This window comes from Anomalospiza imberbis, chromosome 13, assembly GCF_031753505.1.
Source record: "Anomalospiza imberbis isolate Cuckoo-Finch-1a 21T00152 chromosome 13, ASM3175350v1, whole genome shotgun sequence".
NCBI lineage: Eukaryota > Metazoa > Chordata > Aves > Passeriformes > Viduidae > Anomalospiza > Anomalospiza imberbis.
The window spans coordinates 11058238-11077779 of NC_089693.1; the positions used below are offsets into that span (position 1 = coordinate 11058238).

The 19542-nt window shown below is 44.8% G+C and overlaps 2 long non-coding RNA genes across 2 annotated transcripts in view; both read left to right on the forward strand.

Moving 5' to 3' along the window:
• LOC137481935 (uncharacterized) overlaps positions 1-19542 on the forward strand; it is a 458003-nt gene that overhangs the window by 135900 nt on the left and 302561 nt on the right. The gene's annotated exons all lie outside the window — the stretch shown is intronic.
• LOC137481937 (uncharacterized) lies at positions 20-4056 on the forward strand. The gene is made up of 2 exons (XR_011003783.1): positions 20-2673; positions 2772-4056. It is a non-coding gene; the product is annotated as an uncharacterized lncRNA (long non-coding RNA).

Consider the following 19542-nt stretch of genomic DNA (forward strand, 5'->3'; position numbering starts at 1 on the left):
GGATTTGAGCACCGGCAGCAGGGGACACTGATGGGAAACTGCTGTGTGACACAGCCCTGCTCGAAGCTGCTCTGAAACATATTGATGTTTGCTAATTTTTAGCTGGATTTACAGGCATTTCCAAAGAAGCTGACGACTGTCAGCCCATTTAATTCAGCCCACAGAATCAGAAATAGGACATAGAGGCTGCTGACCTGGCAAGAAAAATTGTCAAACTTGGGATTAGAATTTTAATTAAACTGCAATCTCTTTCCATCCCCTCAATCACCGAATGTCATCCAATACAAACCCTTTTCCCATAAAGTACCTAAATCTCATCCACAAAACATCATGACACACACAATGTGTCTGAACATCCATGCTGTGTTTTAATGACATTGCTTGTTTCCAGGCTGTGCCATCACAGTGCTCAGTCCAATGTGCCCATTGTCACAGACCTGATGCCCAGGGGCAGGCACCTGATGCTCTGCCTTTGCAGTGACTAACACATTTGCAAAGTAAATGCAAAATGCTGCCCTGCAGTGTGATAGCACTGTCACACACTTCATAAGGGTGGCAAGAGACTCAAATGGGGATGCAATGCTGAACCACCTTCCCAAGATGCCACTTCCCTCTTATTCTATTTCCTACTGTCAAAGGCTTCAGAGGCTTTCACCCGGGGGTTGTGTGTGTGTGCTCTGTAGATCAGACAGCACAGATCATGACAGCACCACAACATTATACAACAAAGCTTTTAAGAGGGGAAGGGAAACCTAACTTCTTCAATTAAACCACAGGGATATTTTAGTGAGCAGAATGTAACCACTCAAGTTGCAATTTGGGTAGGATGCAAGAAAACACATCTCAAAGTGAAATGTGATCCTTAATGAGTGCAAGTGGACTGGGCAGGGGTCATATTTCTCATTAGAAACCTGGCAAATGTAGTATTATTCCCTCTTCCAACCTTTTGGATGCATTCATTCAGCCCCGACTCACAGGTCAGAGCTCTGAGTCATCAGCTCAGTGCCTTGCAGTTGCTGAAATTTGTTATTAAATGCTTTGTCTAAACAGAAAAAAAAGAGAAACCTTTCCATTTTAATGTTTCAAGACTTTCAGTGAGAAGAGTATGTTGCCAACACAAAGTGCCAGACCTGATCCAGCAAAGCACAAAAGAACTAATCATTTAATAATTTGGAAAGCAATTAAAAAACCCCTTCTTAAAAACACTTAACCTGTCAGTAATGCTTATGGGGGACGAAAATGCTGTATTTGTTAATTGATACTATGGCTGGCTAAGGGCAGGGCTTCCTCCTTCCAGAGGCTGCTGAGCTGTCAGTTTGGGCTGGACTGTGAGGAGACCAGCTGAACATTTGGGGGTGGGGGTGTTGTCTGGATTCCTGCCCATTGCAGGCTGACCTGGAAAGAAGCATTTTCCACTGTTAATGATATTTCTGTATCTCAGACCACCAGTCCAGAACGAATGGGCTGTGCTCTTAGTCAAGATTGATGAGTGCAGTGGTTAATAAACACTAATGATTCCTGGCACTTTCCCTCTGCTCTTCCTTGTCCTGACATGGCCTCTTCAGCTGAAGCATCTTGCGTTAAATTACTAATGAGCAAACTTAAAACAAACTGGAATTAATAAAGTTAGTCAAATTAGTTCTTTCTTGTGAAAGCACCATTAGAGCAAAGTCCTGCAGCACTGTGGCTCCCAGACACAATAACAAATCGTTAATGCTTACACAATCTTTTTTTTTTTTTTGGGCTTTTTGTAAGGAAAAGCAGGCTCCAAATATCCAGCCCACTCCTTTTCCAGTGAAAGAGGAGACACATAAACTGCATGTTGAGTTGGTGCACAGTAACATCTATAAGGTGCTTAGTAAAAGTCTTCCCTGAAGCCTTGTTTTCATGGAGAACAAATTAATACAAATTGCCAAAGAGCAAGAAGTTCTCCCAGACATTTAGGCTGGGAGCAGTCAGCATAGAAGATGAGGCTGCTTGTGGCCCACATCATGACTCAAAGAGACCCTGGCCTGGCTTCAAACTGCACACAACTTGCAAACTGTACAAATTCCACCTGTACCAAGAAAGGGCATGTAATAGGAAGTTCCCTTTTTCTTCCAGTGTTCCATCTGGGAAGAACTGACTGGAGCCACAATTACAAAACTTCCATGTAACCTGCCTTACAGAGGCAGATACTGATTTCTGGACTCCAGGAAATGGCTGCAGAAAAAAGGGCAATTGATTTTTATTTTTCGGTCACAATTGCAACTTGATTTTAGGTCATGATTATCGTGGCCAATATGCAGCAAACTGTCACAAAAGCAAACAGGAAACAACTGAATTGCCAGGTAAACAAAGTATCAATTCTCTCAAACAGATTCAGATTTCAGGCAGGGTATCAAACTCCCTAAAAGAATGCTAAGTTTTGTAAATGTAAATCCAGAGAATGTGTTTCCCCAGAGGCTGCATCCAGAGCAGAAACAAACTCACATTCCCCAAACATCTCAGGATACTCCAGAGATGAACCCCAAGAACATACAGGGCAGGAATAGTTTCGTTCAGCTATCTTTTCTAACTAAACATCATCTGCCGCAAATCTCTGTCAAAGAAAATAGTGACATGAAGCATAGACCTTTGTCACAACAAGACAGAAAAGCAGACAGAGAGCTGCACTGGATCAGCAAACCACAGGTAATCAGTTCTCACCAGCCAGGCAACAAGTACAGATTTCTTTATTATTTTGCTTGCAAAATTACTAAAAGAATATTAACAGTAGCTGTGCTTTCCAGTTACATATGAAAAGAAAAGGCACCTGCTTCAAGAGGCTCTTAAATGCAGCTTTTATCTGGTTGGACACAGGCGTGAGATCAGAACCACTGAAGAGAGAATAAACTGGGAAGAACAGCTGTTTCCTGGATAATCAGAAAAATGGGCTCCATCTAGCCCTTGGAGCAGGGGTTTATGACAGCCAGGTGTAGCCTTCTGGTAGACACAGATAGACCGGTGTGAAAGACGTAATTCCTGCCACATTCAAACCTCTTAGTGGAGGCCACTTCTGGGGACTACAAATAACAATGCTGAAATATCTGTTAGGCCTGAAATAGCTGATTATGAAATGCTGGCAATGTCTACCTTCAAGAAAATGCAGAAAACATGAATACTCTCGGTTTGATTATTTTCCCTTGCCCAGTCTTTGACTAATTTCTCTTATAAATTGCATTCCTAGCATTTCTGCTAGAAAACAATCCATGTCAAGTGCAATGTTGGAAATTACCATATTGCTATCCTTGTTTTGCAGCTGGGGAATTGAGGCACAGATCAAGGCTGACTTTGTGGCCCAAGCCAACAACCACAAGGCCTTTTAAAAGGTTCTGAGCTGCTTGGGGTCAGATGTGCTCCTTCCCTGCAGCACAGGCACACTGACCAGTGTCCCTCAGGTGAAAACTGGGTTACAGATCAGAGCTCCACGTGGCCTATGCCATAATGAGTTGTGTCTGCAAGGAGAAAGAACTAGAGGTGTAAATGTTAACTGGTGGCAAAAATCCACCTTGTTAAGGAGGCGAGCAACCTGCCTGAAACAGGCCTCAGGGAGATGCTGTTGGTCAGATGGGAGGCAGGCAGTTGTCCCAAGTAATAAACTGGCTCTTTGTGGCTGCCACCTTTCAATCTCAGATAGAAATCCCATCCTTCAATTCCTGATTGGGGGAATCCAGAGAAGCAGGATATAATTCCTGGTAAAATATGAGCCTGCCTTCAAACAATCACACATGAAGGGGAACAGGCTGGTGTTTCTTGCCCATTAATCTATTCCAGCCTTTGACAACGTGCTGGTGACGCTCCATCAATCATCTTTCCGTGCACTGCCACGTAAAAGAGAAGGGGGAAGGGAAAGGGCATTCAGCCAGCTGGGGAGAAGCAACATATAAAATGGCTTCAAACCAGACTGATGCAATATTTTCTACTTACTGAAAAAAAAAAATTCCTAAAAATCTTCTTACCATGATAAATGCTTCCCAAAATGCTAAGCACAGGCAGGAGTGCAGTACAGTAAATCCAGGCTCAAGTTCACGACAGGCCAGAACAAAAGATACATCCTAAAAGTTAGCTCACTTGTGGAGAGTTTGGCAAGGAATGGAAGATAGGGTTGCAATAATAAAAGCTGAGTAAATGACTGCATCACCTTCTTCCTCCACCAGACTCGGGCTGTTAGGTGAGACCAAGGATCCCCTCTGTGCTTGGAAGTCCAAGTTGGACATAATGTTATGGGGGGACAGGCAGAATTGATTAGTAATACGCTGAGCTTAAGTCAATTTATGTTGATGTGGTTTCCCACAATCCCAGCTAACTGGACTTGAGACAAATCAGGAAATCCCTGCTGTCCTTCCTCTGTTTCTTCCTGCATGCAAGTGGCTCCCTGAGGGCACTAATTAGTGCAAAGGCACTGACTAGTATCTTTCTCAGATGGTACCTTCTGAAATTTTGAGCATGAAACACTCTTATAATAAAAGTTAAGCCAGAACAAAAAATCTTTTACTGCTGCTTGTTCACAGATGTTCAACAAGTTTCTCAGGGCCTACAGCTGAGACTTCAGTCCCTGATGCAGAACAAAGCTGATCTTGTGCAAAACCCAGCAACTTCCAGTGAGCACCTGGGACAAGTCCTGCTGAGGGGCACAGGGCACCCCTGGACAGTGGCTTCAGGCACTGAGCCCTTGGCCAAAGCAGTGCCTTGAAGCTCTTCAACCAGAAGAACACTCAAGCAACAAAGATCTACTGGCCAGGCTAGAGCAAGTCACAGATTCCACCTGCACCCAAATAAAGGCTGAATGGGAGCTTACTTGTGTTTAGCACCTCTCCCCCTTTTTTTTTGGATGCAAACATTAAAAATCTTGTTTACTGAAGCCTCAGGGATTATTTTTTGATGTACAAATCACTTGTGGTCTACAGCAGTTTTAACAGCAGTTAAAAAACACTACCTGAAAAGGGTTCAAGTTCTGGGCTCCATGAAGTGAAAAGCCTGCTGGCAGTGACTCTGCTTAAGGGGGCTAAGGATTTGCACCTGAGTTTACTTGCTGATGGTAACTGCTGCCAGGTGGGAGTTCAACTTCTTGAGCCAGCTGCAGAGAGACTACAGCTCACCAATGAGTGCAGAGTACAGAAAGGGAGAGTGTTGCTCAGTTTCGGTTTGTCACCCAGGTCAAGCCTTTCAGAAGATAAAACATTCAGAAGAAAACATATGAAGGTGGTACAGGCTGCCTTCAGGGGCGCCTTAGACTTGTAGAAATGTACACATTGGCAACCACCGATGCACCAGAACATTCACCCAGAATAGCACCTAATCCCTGCTGTGACTGGAATAAAATAACTCCAGAGCAGAGCCACACTCTGGGGGAGCCAGGCAAAAGGGTGTTTTAGTAATCAAAATATGAAAATGGAGCCTTTTTGTACCATCTGAGTCAGAATATAAGACCAGCATGGCCCAGGGGATTCAAACTCTAAAGGAGGAGCCAACAATTCTTTTTCCTATCTCTATTTTTTTGTCTTGGTCTTTTTTTTTCCCAATGTCTTACTGTGTGAAATGTGTATGATGAATCATTTGCTTACAAGCCAGAAAGTATTCCACATGGAATGCAACATTTGCCTTAAAAATCTGTATCAGTATTTATGATATGAAAGGCAGGGGATTAGATTCCCATTTTAGGTCATATCTATACATAGGTTTTCCAGTGATGCAATTGCACTATAGCGTGGTAAGTCCTCCCAAAACAGGGATACAACAGCCAGCATCAATGCAAGTGTGATTTTATTTATAATTCTTTTAAATGTCATTCCAGTATGTGTTTCTTCTAATGAAGTCTGACTTCAATAAAGTTCCTGAAGGCAATGCCTGACACAGAGGTTTACAGTACATTCAAATCTTAGAGAGTCTCTATGATGTGATAAATCCATGTTGCGGAATTTGGTGATAGATTGTTTCAGCTAATTATCAAATAACACAGGAAAATATTTGTGGCTATAATGAAAGAAAGGTACTTAATTCTTGTAGTCCCTTTCAGGAACATAAGACATGATTTTGTATGAATGGATAGGTAATAAAAACTATTTCTCTCCTATAAACGTACATCCAAATGTAAACTTGCAGTATGCAGCCATCCTTACTTTTTATAACAACTTTAAATCTGCAGCTCTGAGGAAAAAAATTAGGATATTTAGAGCTGAGATATTAATTGAGCATGAAAGTGCAAATAACAGGTCTGTTATTTTAAGATAATACTTGACTTCTTTTAAGGATTCTGCATTAACACCTCTTGATCTATGCCTAAGTAAAAAAAGATAGTTTAATATTAAAGTGATGAAACCCTACCAGTGAGTATCACAGCTTTCATCTTAATTGGCTTATGGCACTGCCAGCTACACTTCAGTTGTTTGCAGGCTTTGAACGTTGCAGCAAGCGCACCCCTCTTGCTCTAGAACGAGTTGACAGAACTTGCAAAATGGCTGGGGTGACTTTTAATGATGCAAGTGTTTAGTGGTTGATTAGAAGCACTTTGAGGACTAAATTCTCCTGTGATCAGAAATTTACTTGAACATGAGATAGTTTCAGCAGGAAAGGAAATAAAATGCTAAGCAAACTGTAAGTGATTGCCTCAATTATAGTCATTTTAAGTTAATTTTTGAGACTGAATGTTAACTACCTTCTCTTACAAGGGTGACATGAAAGTCCTGCACCTGATTCAGCTCACATCTATGGCCAAATCTGTTCTGTTTTGCAAACCTCCTGCGGGACATGCTTTCCTGCAAGCTTGCCAGGGCTGGGCTATCAGTGATGGAATGCAAGGTGCTTTAACTTAAGCAGTGCTCTGGATCCACCATTTTAGCAGACCTGCATTTCATTAATTCAGACTGCTCATGCCCAACTGGGACTGCCCTAGGATATACTGAATTTATCTGTGGAGGTGTCCATGGACTGGTGCAGAGAATGTCAGTACAGTGACCTTTGTTCCATACTCGGCACTGATCCTCCATTAATTCCTGGCCATGGACAGCTCGGGTAGCAGGAACTCCTAGCCCTGCCCGGACCCCAACCCCAGAAAAGCAAAGCCACCCTGCTGGGGAGAGCAGCTGTGGCTCATCAGGGTAAAGTCCTGAGCACATCCAGCTCCCAGTTGTGTCAGAGGTGTCTGATGCTTTTGATTAATGTGTTTTAGACCAAAATACTTTATCCTGAAAACTAGGGAGAACCCTTATACCATAATGGCAAAGACCTAATTACCTCCTGAAGTACACACAGGCTTGGATGCAGGTTCAGTAACACCCAAACTGCCCCCCTTGGCCTGGAACAAAAGCCTAAAACCTAGACCAAAGTATCACTTTTCCTCCCTCTAGGAGGGTTGGCTACAAGTGTGGGTCAGTGCTGTAAGTGAAGGAAGTCAAGTGTTCTTCCTGGAAGCCTGCAGAACATGATTTACATAGCAAAACTGCCACTCATTTCAGCATGATTAGGCATCATCTGATAAGGTAACTCTGAGACAGGTATAAACCAGTACTTGCAGGTGAGGAGTAATGAAGGTCTCAGGCACAACTTGCACAAGTCCAGCTGACGCCACAGCCAGGGGAGTTGCTGGCAGCACCCCGGGCCTGCTGTCTGCCAGCCCTGCAGAAAGCAGTCTAAGCAGCCTTCCCCCTGAGCAGGGCTGCAGCCCCGATCCGAGATAAGTGCTGCCCATCTGAGTCCTGGCTGGAGCCCAGGAGGTCAGGGCTTGCCTACTGGATGAAGTGAATGGGATGTTTTGAAATGGAAGGGAGGTTTGGGGGAAGGAATATGCACCAACAAGCAGGGCAGAGGGAGGGAAAAGGGATTTGCACTATGGAAAGGGCACATCTGCTGTTCAACAGGCTGTGCCTCCGACAATGTTGCTGTCAAGCTCACTCCAGAAAGCATCACTTCTTTCCACCCACCACTCTCCCCTGCTACAAACATCCCTCCAGCATCTCATCACTGTGCTTTGCTGGAGCACTGCTGGCTTGAGTTGCTGCTGCTGGGGAAAAGGCTGCTGCATGTCACTGCTCTCACTTCAGAGAGAAGGTAAATGGCTGCGGAAAATGCAAAGGGACAGACAGGAGAGGACTCAACAGGCAAGAAGCACATGAGAGATCATAAACACTGTGCTGGGATCCTCTGTGTGCCATTCTCAGGGCTGGAACGGTCAGCCAGCCTTGCCTGCAGGAATACTGCCTACAGAGCCTGGGCAACAACGTGTTTTTAACTAGCCTTGCTTTTTCTGCACAGACAAATCTGGTAGCTGGCCACCCAGTTACCTACTTGTATATGCAAAGCGTGTGCTCTGCCCCTTTCCTGGGCACCATCAATTACATGTACAAAACACAGGCATGAAAACCTGGAGGAACCTTGAGCTCAAAGTTAACAATTACTATTATCTTGTTAGGATTAAAGATTAACTATGCCAGTAAAAGGATGTGTTATGAAATGTCTTTCCCAGGCTTACAGTAAATAGAGAGTTTTGTTTTCCTGGTTTTAGTTTGGTTTTTTTTCTTTATCTCAAAGTCTTCTCAGGATTTGGAGTAATTGTTTAAACTGCTGCTTTTATTTACCAAAATACCAAAATGTTGTCACTTGCCACGTGACTGCTCATACTTTCATTTGAGATGTCGTGCAGAAACACATGGAAATCTGGTGAAAGCAAACCAATTTTAGAACATGTTCCGAGCAATTGTTTTGCAGTGCTGCCCTATAGTATGAAGTCTGTTCCATTTCTTAAATTGCCTAATCAAATGCAGACTCTGTTCCAGTCACGCTAAATTTTCACATAATGGCAGAAAAATACTTCTTTCTAGCCTAGCACTGAACAGTTGGATCACATTATCACATTTGCTGCCTTTGTAGTCTCCAAGTGTGTATTTGTAAAAGTATGTATATACATATTCACAGGGGAGGGGGGAACACCGGTGCTCATGCTGTGGGACCTGGGGGATGGTCAGAGGGACCGGGACACGCTTTGAGAGGTGCCTGTGCTGAGGGTCTCTTGGAGGGACCTGGCTTACCAGAAACTCAGAGTAATGGTGAAATATTTATTTTTATTTATTTAGAAATCAGATGTATTAGTGCAGCATTTGATCTGGCTGATCCCTGGCCCTGCAGTCTGCTGAAGTTATTAAACTGATATGAATGCACTAAGGTACACTACACCTATTTGTTGCCAGTCTGGAGCTGGAGACAAGACTGGTGGAATGTGTAGCCATGGCTCTCCCTGCTCTGGGTCCCAAGCTTGGGCACATCCCTGTGTTGATTTGGGGAACTCTGCACCACAGAACCGCCCACTTTCCACAGAGCAAAGTGGGCAGTGCCATATCCATGGCAGTGTTTGCAACTGGATGCAGCCATGCTGGGCACCAGCTCCCCCTCCTCTCTGTTTTACTTGGGCTCCATTGCCTCATGATAACATTCACTCTTGCAAGACAGGGAAATATTTGCATCACAATACTTTGGCATTTTGACTTGTGAGCCACAGAGAAGTCACAGATCAGACCTTTCAGAGTAAAATTAAAAAAAAAAATTCAAATCAGTAACACATGGACTGCAAGTGCTTGAATCAAGGTCAGAAGGAAATTTGTGCCAAATGAGGGAATGAGACTTAGGGCTCTAAAGCTTTCCATTACAGCCTGTCCCATTGTCTCTTCCACATTGGCCTCCCCAGATCCCCAGTACAATTACAATGTTTCCTTAAATCCTTGGGTTGTCACTAGTAATGTTAGCTAGTGTAACAACATGACAAGATAATCATACCTACCCCCCACACTATTTACATCTGCAGGTCTATTTTTCTTACCCATCTGCACCAAATACTTAGATTTGTGCTGGCACAGCTTGCTGCTGAAGACCACTGTTCAGCCATGAGCAGTGTTTGTTATGTTTTTGGTGAGGATGAAAATCTGATGCTTTGGGGGGAGGAAAAGCCATAATCCACTCTCACAGTAAAACCTGTATAGTGCTATGCAAGACAAAAAAAAAATTCTATCCATACCCTTGCAGGAAATCAGATTAATCCCCAAAGCATGAGATTTGATTATTTTTGTCTGAGGTTATCATCAAGGAAAAAAAAAAACTACATAATGCTAAAAATATCCACATGGCATTTACTTTATGAAGAAAATATGATTTACTGAGCAAAAACAAATTGCTGGCTTTTCGGTGTTAATCTTTGATAAACACGTGCTGGGTTAAAGAAACTGTCACAGAGAGAAGTTTGCAAATTGAAGGAAACCATTCAACTCTGCAAGATTATTTCCCCCTCCCTTATTACTCCTTTCATGAGGCACCTGGGGACATTGTTCACACACTGTTGACAGCTTTCCCACTACTGCTTTTCCTCTGTTATCTGTTCCTTTCTCTTCAGCACTGGTCCCCAGGTGGCAATACACAAAAGAGCTATATTTGCAAGGGGTGCCAAAGCTGGCTCTTGGGCAACCATTGAAGAGCCAGAGGGCCCTCTCCTGCCTTCCAGGTTGGCTGGTTCAAGCTGTTTCCACAGGGCACTGACCCACCAGGCAGTGCTCTGGTATTTCACTCCTGGGACTGCACTGCTCAGGAAACACACACTGCCTACACAGCCCTTTCTTGCTTTGGCTACCATCACACCAACAGGCACAGCCACGCTCCCTCACGCTGGGCTACATTCAGGTGCCATCTAAAATTTCAATACTGCAGCCTTAACTATACTTGGAAGGTTTTTTTTTTTTTTTAATTAAATACACATTTTTCTTCTCTGTGGTCTCCCAAAACACAACTGTTACACAGCCCGATTGGACACATAGGGGTTCAGACAACATGGGAAGGGGCACCTAAATGGAGGCACAGCATAAATAAGGGCTTGACATACAAGTGTGAAGACTTTCTTTCAACCTCAAAGTGCATCTGTCATGACAGACACAGAAATAGCAGCAACACTTTGCGCTGGTGCTGCAGTCCCTGCCCACCAGCAGCACCCCTACACGCGCCTGGGAAGCCAGGCAGCAGCACTTGAGGGAAATACCTTTTTATTCATACCACAATAAAACTCTGAGGAAGGCCCTACCCAACATAGGTGTGAGCTGGTACTTTACCACTGCTTGAGAAAGCAGTCCCAGCTGCCATGAGCATTTGATAAAATAAAGATGAACTACGTAGGACACATTAAGAAAAGCCTATTGCTGCAGTAACAGCTGAGCTGAGTGACCAGCTGATAAGCTCTCATCTCTTCCGAGGAACTCTGCGCTTGCCTCCCCGCTGTCCCTCACACACTTGAAGAGCCCCCCAGCAGGCATCTGCCAGTTAACTCCTCATTCTCATCCCAGGCCCTCTTCAAAGCTCCCCTTTGCCTCTGATGCCAAAGCGTGTGCCCCCTGTCCCTGACACACGCAGCTCAGCTATGTTTAGGTGGCTTGTGCACCAGCACAGCTGCTGATTATGCAGGTCAACACGGCTCTCCTGCTTCTGGAGGCCACTGCCCGACTGTACCCATCTGCCATCTCTTCTTCTAAACCATCCACCGTGGGAACAGGATCCATCCCTTTCATTCTGTGTTTTCCCAGTGCCTATCCAATTAGAAACTGGGCTGCAATTTGGCTCTTAGATGTAACAGTTTAAAAAAATAAATAACGGCAACAACAAGCCTTTTTGCACGGAGAGTCTCTGTGTGCAAATACGACCTCTGTTATGTTACCAAGGGCAGGCAGACCAAGGCCAATCTGCTGTGTGAGAATATAAATCAAAGCTGTCCAGGGACTGATTTCGTTTACAAGGTTTGTAACCATTCTGGACAGAACAAATGTCACTTGCTTGCCTGAGCTCCTTGCTCCTCCTCTTCCACCACCACTTCTTTGCTCCTCCGCTCCCACCAAGCCCCTCCCTTCCCACTAATACCTCTTGACCTCCTTTGCTCTTGAAAGCAAAAGTTCTCTTCTAGCAAGAAAGCAGTGTCTCACACATGACAGACAGCCATGCTAAGCCAATTTATTTAAATTATGCAAAAATCTCAACAAGTAAAATTAGCATAGAGTCACAAGTACATTCACCTGCTGGTTACCTGCCATTCAAAGTACACGTCAGAATTAAAACAACAAATCCTGCAACAACTTCTTTCCTATTGCATTCACAGATCTGCAAAACAAACCAAGGAAAGCATCTGTAGCAAGTATTAGAGTCTGGGCACAGATCCTGTGAAATCACATGGTTTCCGTTGTGGAACTAAAAAGGCTTCTACAAGAATGTGTGAAATACACAGCCGAAATTCTCCATTTCTTTCTGTGCTCCTTGGCAGTTTGTGTGGCTAAGTTAAAGTGGCAAGTTCTGTTTCTGTAGCTGGCGCTTCCCAAGCTCACCCCGATCTGCACACTGAGCACACACAGGATGCAGCCAGAAACTCCCTCTCGAGTATGGACAGAGTTAATGCCATCCCACTCCAAACAACAGGTTGCTGTTTCCAAACTGGAGCCTTGAAAAGCAAGAGTCCAGCGGTTGCCTCACTCTTCCCAGCTATTCTGCAGCCCTTCCTTCTGCAGGTGTGCACACCGAGCTGCAGTGGGGCTGGGCAGGGGCGCCAGAATGAAAGAAACTTCACGTTCTGGATGTTAACTTTAGTTACCATAGCCAAACAATGCTGCCAGTGGCGTGGAAGAAAAAATTGCTGTAGCCAGCTGTGCTGTTCACAGTCGGGTGGTTTCTGTGTAGCTCCAAATGGTTATGGAGCCAGTAGCCTGTTGTGGCCAAGGACAGGATGATGGATGGTCTACACACACTGTCCAAGCAGGGAGAATGGCAGAAGTTCACTTCAGGGTTGTTAAAATGCTAATCTGGGTTAGTTAACAAAAGTCGAATGGAAAAGAAAAGTTAGGGAAATCAGTACTACTCATAAGCTGTATATATGCACTACAGATTTGATCTCTGTGGTTAACACAAACATTTGACTTTGGAAGTGGGACAATTTAACAGTTGTCCTGTCTGAATAAGCGGAACCAACTTCTGATATTAGCTGTACTGTAATTACTGTCAAGCCACAACGAGGGAAAGCAGGCTATGGCAGACAACACACAGAGCTCCACAAACAGCCCCGAAAGAGCAGTAACACTGTTCTCACTGCACACCTCTTCCATGTGACACGGGAACAAATCGGAACCCACTTTCTTTTGAACTCAGGGCTGGCAGCTATTCACAGAACAAATAACAGCTTAATAAAATGGCTTAGATGGATTTTAACAGTAACTGCAGTAGCTTATCGGGTGCATAAGAAGGGATCATCTGTTCGAGCAGCAGTTTTGACGAAAGCAACATTTGAACTGTTTTAATTACATACAGAGTTGCTAAGACTGAAAATAACTTGTACTACCCAATGCCAGTAATATGCCTTATTCCATCTTTTCTTAATTACTTGTGGAGCAAATTGTTACTTTATCAAGTGGAAAAGTATCTGATTTTATCAATCTGGAATTAGAGGTATGTTTAACATATCAGTACGTAATCTACGATCATCTCCTCTGTTCAGTTAGCAAACACACAGTCTGAGACTTGAAAAATATCAGAGACTGCAATGTAAGTAACCTCCACATAAGCTTATACAGGAACAGAAGCTGTTGAAGTACCGGTTTCCTTTGTTTTACCAAAAAAGACTAGAACTGAAACAGTCTCAGTCATATCACTTTTCTACACCTGATGAAAACTGACCATATTCACCCCTGATCTCCACTTGATTTCTGATTTCAAATTGCTTTTTATTTTTCAGAAGGACAAACAAACATAGCATTTCAACATTTCAATGGCTTTCTGTCCATCTAAATGGCTACACCTGACTTCAGGGGATACTGAGTCCTCTGTTAAGTGCTCTAATATTTTGAAAGAATTTAATACCCATAAAAAAACAGAACTGAAACCTGAATGTGATCAGCTGTAGTAAGACCAGAAGACACATTATTACAAATGCCTAACATACACTTTGAACTGAACTTCCATGGTGGACTTCTCCTTCACACCCCTCTCATGACGGGACTGATTGGATCAAAGATCAACCTTGAGTGAATTGCATCTATAATTAAGCATTCTATCCAAATGTGCTCTTCACAAATAGACAGCAAAGTTATGGTGGCTCCAAGGGCTAAAATATCTGCTCTAACAGTCAGCTCAGCTCAGCCATTCCCAGAAACGTTCAGATGGTCCAGCTCAAAGGGCACGAGAGGCTGGGGGGAAAACCCGCAGCCACACAGCTGGTTTGTGGAGCTCTGACAGGGCCATCACTGTATTCCTGGCACACACTCCTGCATCACACAAAGCACATTTAGAAAATGATGTTATCTCTGTTGCATCTCACCATAAAGGAGAGCAGGTAGTGACAGACTGCAGGATATGGGGGAGGAAGGTTCACTGTAACTAAAGGTGCAGATGAAAGTGAGAAGCTGGTTAAATAAACCAACGTAGAGCCTCTGGGTTATACTTTTTTGGCTGCCTTTCTGAAAACAAATCTGAGCTACATAATTCAGAATCCTAATAAATTCTTACTACAAACTTTTCCTTCCCAATTTAAAAAAAAAAACCCTGAACTTTATATTAGTTAACACAAAAACTGCTGAAGTTTATAATTATATAGAGAAGAAATCAGAGCACTAAGCTGGCAATTTGTTTTTATCTAAGCCAGAGTAAATGTTTATACAATATCTGCCAACATAACAAAATATGCCTGTCACTTACAACATTAAACATGATTCCATACAGCTTAATTTACTGAAAGGAACTGAAGTAGACTTTAGAGGTACACCGAATTTTATAGCGTGAATAAAGCAGGAAAAAACGTCTATTCTCTTTTGCCACAAAAGTAATTGCAAAGCTTTACAATGAGCTTCCTGTTGGACTTGGAAAAAGGAGAGAACCTCAGAAAATTCTCTGTGAAAGTATTTGTATGTGAGAGCAACAGACCACCAGTAAACGCCTCTAAGACAGTAGGAAGCAGTTTCTTCAAATAATATTTAGGGAACATTAGTAAGACCAACAACTTGAAGCACAAAGGTATCCCAATAAAGATGCATGCTTTTTTTTCCCCCAAAGGAAATAACCAGGGGAAAAAATGCCACACATTTACAGAGCACTGAACAGTATTCTGGAGGAAGTTTGCTGTAATTCCTGCACATTATGTGTGAAGCGTGTGTGTGTGTGTACATGGATAAGCTACAATACCATCTGTACAGCAAGTGCCACATATGTGAGCATTATGAACCATCATTGCTGCTGCTATGCTCAAAAGTAAATGTATTCTAAGCCACACACAAATACAAATGACTTTACACACTGAGGGCTGAATTTTGCTCAAATTACTCACAGGCTAATGCCTGTGCTACAGACATAATCTTGACCAGAAGTAAGAAATAACTGAGAGACTGGCAGAAACCCACTAATTTAAAACTAGCCATATTCATGCTAACAAGTGGGATTTCCAACGGAACTACAATTTTTTCAAAACATCAACCTAAAGCAGTTAATCGCATTTTTCAACTCACAAGATAAAACACAACAACCATAAAAAAAAAATTCCACAACCACCCCACGGCCCTTTAAAACACAGGCGTAATAGCCACCTAGATATATCAGTGTGACCTTTCATTTCCATTTATCCTTATAAATAATAAAGAAGGCTTTCTAATTTCTAAAGGCTTCCTAATTACTCCTTGAAAGCAGCTGTATCGGTTTCTGCAGTGATGAAACGCCCCCACCCCCCAGAAAAAAAAAGTTTCCCCGTTCCGCACCTGAGCATTGTTTTCGGCAGCAGGGCGGGCGCGGAGCTGCCCCTGCCGCGGCACGGGGATAATTCAGAACTGACTCCAGTATTTGTTTCCATCCATTATTGATGGGGAGCTGGAAACGCGGCTCCCTCTGCCTCCCAGCGCCCGGCTGCTGCCGGGGAGCCCGTAAATCACGCCTCGCCAGGCTGCCCGCCCCGCCGGCAGCGCCGAGCCCCGGGCCGGGCCGGCCCCCGACGCGGCGCCAGCCCCAACTCACCCCAAGCGCCCCGGGGCGACTTCGCCGGGGATAAACCCGACAGCTCCGCTTCGGCTGCCCCGTCTGCGGCCGGCGCCGGCTCCCGCCCGCTCCGCTCGGCAGCGCCGCCGCGCTCCCGCCGCTCTCCCCGGTACCTGCAGCCGCCGCGCCGCTGCCCGCGGCCGCCGCCCGCCGGCGGGGCCCGCTCCGCCCGCCGTCCCCCGCCGGGCGCCCCATCCCGGCGCTGCGCTGGGAGCCGGGGCGGCGCGGGGGAGGCGCGCCCGGCAGAGCCCACCCCTGCCTCCACCTCCCGCGAATGGATTTATTCTCGCCCGTCCCTCCGCCAGCACCGCGGCGGCCCCCGGCCCGCGCCCCGCCGCTACCGCGGACAACTTTTCGGTCTCACCGCAGCGGGAGCGCGGCCCGCGGCCGCCGGCGGAGCTCGGCGAGTCGCGCCATGGCGGGGCGGGGGCGGACCGGCACCGCCCCGGCCGCTGCCCCCCCGCCTCCGCCTCCCCCGCCGCGGGCAGCGCCGGGCGCCGCCCCGACACCGGCCCCGGCCCCGGCCCCGGCCGGCGGCGCGGAGCTCCGGCAAACTTCGCCCGTAGTTTTACCCCTCCCAGCCCGCCTCGGCAAACCTGCCCCCGCCCCGAGGCCGCGGAGGTAAACAGCTGGGGCGAAGCCATCGAGAATTTGTTTTGTTCATCGTCGACGCCACCTTCGCTTCTTAAGACAGAAATTTTCATTTCTATTTGGGAAGAAAAAGTCATTGCGAGCAATGCAATTTTGCGGGCTAACGAGACTCGATTTTGCAGACGAGTACTTCGCGTGTGGTGCTGGGGGCGATGTCCTTGAAATGACATATTTTTAAATGCCTGTCCAAAATCCCCTCAGATATTCCAGAAACAAAGGGTTTAATCCCAGAAATGAAGTCCAGGAAATAGCTGTCACTAATTCATTTTTCTTCACATGAAAGATAAATTAATTAAGGCTTAAAGTACCATGGAGTATTTTGGATGCCCCTGTAAGGAAAAAAAAAAAAAAATAAAGGATTACTTGCCAGACTGTTTCATCTGTGTTTGTTTTATGGGAAATAAGAAAAATTCCAAGTAAAAGACATTCAGAGATTTTTGCTGGGGAATATATCCTTCCTTCACGTGCAGTTCCCAAATTCCTGCCCCTTAGCTCAGCACTGTCTCTACAGCCTTGGGCTGGTTGCTTCCCACAGCGCTCCTACCCCTCTGGAAGAGAAGCACTTGATACTCCCAAGCAGTATTTTGGGCTGATCTGGCAGGTTTTTACGCACGCACCACTCACAGCGGGAGCGTTGCCTCTTGAGAACTGATTCATCTAAGTAAGGGCGCCAGGATTTGGCCCATAGTAAATTCTCTTTAGAGATGGTGCCAACAAAATCTCCCAGCCATGGGAATAGGACGTTTTTGGCAACTCAGTCCCCCTTGGCTGTCTCTCTCTGATGTTTCCTAGTGGTGACAGGCTAAAGGCAAGATCATTATGGGCTTCCTCACAGCGAACACAGCACAGCTATGTGGCACCCCAGGAGCTGCTGCCTGGTTAAAGGTGTAAGGACATTATTTTCTCTTTTTCATGAACAGCCCTAATCTGAAAAGCATCAAAATTTGCACAGCGCATGAAAGTGCTGCGATAGAGACTCCTCGCTTGGTTAGGAATTGAATCACAACCTCAGGAGAACAAAGCTGAAAGTGCTTCCCAAAGAAGGATTTGTTTCACAGAATAGCTCTGTGGCCTTTGCACTGGAAGTGAGACACCCGGAGCAGACCCACTGTGTGGGGATTTATGGTGGGTATGGATGGGTGCCTAGGTGCAGGCTACCCACACCAGGGCATTAAAAATGTGGGATTTGCTCCTTGGCTTTTGAAACTCCTGATGGTAGTGCCAGCCAGGAAGACTGCAGCATTGGAAGAACCACTCATTTTTCATTCAATACACCCCTTTTTGACTGCCATGTAGAAATTACTCCTCAATGTTGTTCTGCTGTCCCTGCCGTGGGGGTGTCGGATGCCAAGCCCTCAGCACTGGTTCGGCTGTGGCTGCATGCTCCGCTCTGCTCTGAGAAGGGCAGCCTGTGGGAAGGGACCTTTCTTCCCTGCCCATACCTCCAAGCCACAAACTGACTCAAGGTTTCCATATATCAGGATGAAAGATTAATATGGTTTAAATCTCCTTCTGCTTCAATTAGGCAGGTGACACAATGCTGAGAATCAGATCGCATTCCCGTAGGGCAAAGGGTTTCAGCTAGAAGTACAGCATTTTAGAGGATTTTGGTACAGCCAAGACTAATATCTTGTGTCTACACTTAAATATGGTAGTTTATTATAATTTCAAAATTTGCTGCCTGGCTAGAAACCACTTTATGGAACGATTTAAAGTATGTGCATTTACAATATGTGTGCAGTCGGGGAATTACACAGCCACAGGTTTTTAAACACAAATATATGCAGGCTCCTATTGATATGATAAACTATCAGTAACATGTGCTGCAAAGCTTCTTAAATCCTCATTGACACAACAGACCACTATTGTGTCAATAGTGAGCAGATTAATGGGGTATTGTCAGGCTATTTTAGGCCTTAACTTTCATTTATCCTAAAACTTGTTCTTCATTGTAACTCTTAACCTTTGGATTCTGCCAACCCATTTCTTGTCACAAATATACTAATGGAATTAAAAGAAACCTGGCTTTTAAATGTTAATTACCCCTAGAATGATTGATTTGCCAAAGAAACACATCAGCAGAATCTGAAAGTACAGAGGCAGAATAAAATGGACTGTCAGCCCAAGAGCTAGGAATGCCCGAGGACCACCTTTGGCTTCAATGAGACTGTCCCTGTGTCCCAGGTGGTAACAGACCGACCTGGTCTCATGGGTAGGGTGTATGGATGATTCCTACTGTCCAAAGGACTTTTCACCCTCTAAGTGCTTTACAGACTTGAGCAACTCTTGTTCATGAATTTGAAAATATAAGCAAAGTGTTAAAAATTTACATACTGGCAACAGAAGCACACTCTGTCAGAATAACATACTGATTTTTTAATTCATTAAGTGTAGATAATATTAAATGGTTTTTAAATCAGACATTTCATTCTGTTTGAATGCCTCCACTGGGTTTATAACCCAAGCTGCACTGATTTCAGCAAGTAGGTGTGTTGATTGACATCACCAGTTCAGCCACATGGTGATTTGGTGAGGAAGTGCCAGTGTACACAGTGCAGGGCAGTTTGCAAGTTTGGGAAAACACCTTCAGATCATGGTAGCTCAGGAAAAGTTAGCTTAAATGGCACATCCCTAGGAAATACCAAGTACTGAGGGAAATGGAATTGATGGTTTCCCCCTGGCTGAGCCAGAGCTCCATCAGTGACTCAGCATGCAAATGCACGGACACAATGGCTTCTGAATGAAATATCAAACTTACATTTTGAGGACATGTTCATTTAAGCTGTGTCATTTCCAATAAAAATAGCAAATGTCATTTACAGGGGGATGGTCAAATCATAGCCATGCCAAGAA